General features: G+C 30.5%; 1 protein-coding gene across 1 annotated transcript in view; it reads left to right on the forward strand.

The window, feature by feature from the left end:
• Window positions 1-2239, forward strand: part of LOC117175956 (puromycin-sensitive aminopeptidase-like) — a 44565-nt gene that overhangs the window by 9474 nt on the left and 32852 nt on the right. The window lies entirely within an intron of this gene.

Genomic DNA, 2239 nt, shown 5'->3' on the forward strand with positions numbered 1-2239 from the left:
GGAACGACCTACATTCAAAGGCACAATGCGGCACTAAGAGTGCTTTATTACCATCTCTGTTACTCCTACGGCATTAACCTTAATATCGCTCCTCTAAATGCTTTTAGGGAAATTGAGTCAATTTTCGAGAATGGGAAGTGCCGCATATACTGCAACTTTATATTCTCGATAATTGTTTCTGTTGCTCACTCGAGGCCTGACATGGTTCTTCTTGACTTCGAGAAGCGAACCATGTTCGTTATCGAATTTTCGGCACCAGCTGACAAAAACCCGGAATATTGTTAAACTGATCGTCCTTATCATCGGCGCTCTTGGAGGTGCCAAGCTTTCACTTGCTAATGGCCTAAAAAGCATCCCTGCGTGTCAACAATATGCTAGAACACTTGCGGGAAAAATGCAGAAGGCGGTTGTCCTTGGGTCGCTCCATGTTCTTAGGGTGCATGAGACTTTTGCTGGATCGTCGTATTGATTCCTTTACAGACTGTAACCACCTATCTCACGGTTGTGTGACGTGGTTGTGGCTGAAATTTTACCGCGGTTTCGCTGGACGCGGGTGCAATTTTCCAGATTAGCACCCGCTCCCGGCGAAATCCTGCGGTTGTCCTTATGACAAATTTTTAATTTTATATATATATATATATTTATTTATTTATTTTGAATTTATTTTTAATTGAAAATGGGTTATAAAGTTTTAATCGCGAGTTTCCATTTGTTTAACTTCTAAGACTTTCCAATTGAAACAGTTTAATTTTTAACGTTAAAATTGGAAAGTTCTTCAATTTTAAACAAATTCCGAATCGTGTTGTGAAATCAATTATGATTCACTTGTGAATCCTTGGTGTCCACTTCAATTAAAAAAAGAATCATAATTTATATTCGCAATTGATAAAATGAAAACGATTTTTATCTACAATTGTAAATTTGAAACGCTTCTAATTTTTTATTTTTTAAGTCTTCAAAACTGCATTCTAAAATTCGAAATGAAAAATTTACGCTTAAATATTAAAACTTAAACGGAAAATTCTGAAGTAAAAGATTTTCGAATTACGTACTGTAAGCTGAATGATATAATAGGAAAAAAAGAAATTTAAGGAATTAAAAAAAAACTGTTAAAATCAAACTTGGACCAATTTCTTTTCTAAAAATTCATGAATTTTCCGGTCAAAAAATTAATTCACTGCCATTTGCCTATTTTTCCCAGCCTCACAAAATTCCCGGTCGATTCCCGTTCTAGCGCCAACCTGTTTCAAATAAAAATTAATAAAAATATTTTACTTATATTTCACATTAGTAATTTATAGCCTTTCAAACATGAAAAAGTAGAATAAAATTTTCTATTTAAAGCGTTTTTATTATATATTGAACAATTTAAACCTCTGAACTTTTTTTTAAGTTGTTTAAAACTTAACGAGAAATTGTAATTACGTGCTTATCCAATTTGAAATTAGAAATTTTTCAGTTCATAATAATTTTGTTATTGCATTAATATTTTGACACAATAATTAAATTTTTTCATTTGGACAATCTTTGTTAAATTAACACAAAAATACTGACAAGTATATTTTTTATTAATTATAAAATTGAGAAAGAACCAAGGGCAAAATAAAGAAAACAAATAAGCATTAAAGGGATTGCGAGGTTGCCTTGTTTATCTTCTTCCTTTCCTTATTTTTTTGGTACGTGAAGTTTAACTTGTTATTTATATGACATTTTGTAATTGTAAAAAAAATTTGCGAAAGTCAAAGAATGACATTTGGAACCTTGGTGCTTTATAGGTGAATTTTAATTCATGATTTCGGAACATCCTTGACTATGACTGATTTCATTGAAACATTATCCAATTTCGGAATTTGATTTCATTTACTCCTTATTATGTATTATTTATGTATGTATTCTCCTTATGTGTGCTTATCGAATGCCTCAAAGAAAATGTTCAGATTTCCGAAATGTTGCGACATTAGTAACATTAATAACACAGAAAATTGTTAATAGCATTTTAGATTAATAACACATTTATTAGCTCTTTTTTTGGTAAACAATTTTTATCTATTTATTTTTTTCATTGCTTATGTCGTTTGTCCAAACTGATAAAAAATTGATAAAAAACTTTTGGACCTTTTTAAGGTGCACAATTTTGTATTTCTCTTCTTTTTTTCGCATCTTGCACAGTTTGATCACTAAATTAAATTTATGATTTTTCATTATTTTTTGTGCTTTCAAAATTTGAATTTTCGATTAT

The sequence above is a fragment of the Belonocnema kinseyi genome, chromosome 7 (assembly GCF_010883055.1).
Source record: "Belonocnema kinseyi isolate 2016_QV_RU_SX_M_011 chromosome 7, B_treatae_v1, whole genome shotgun sequence".
Lineage (NCBI taxonomy): Eukaryota > Metazoa > Arthropoda > Insecta > Hymenoptera > Cynipidae > Belonocnema > Belonocnema kinseyi.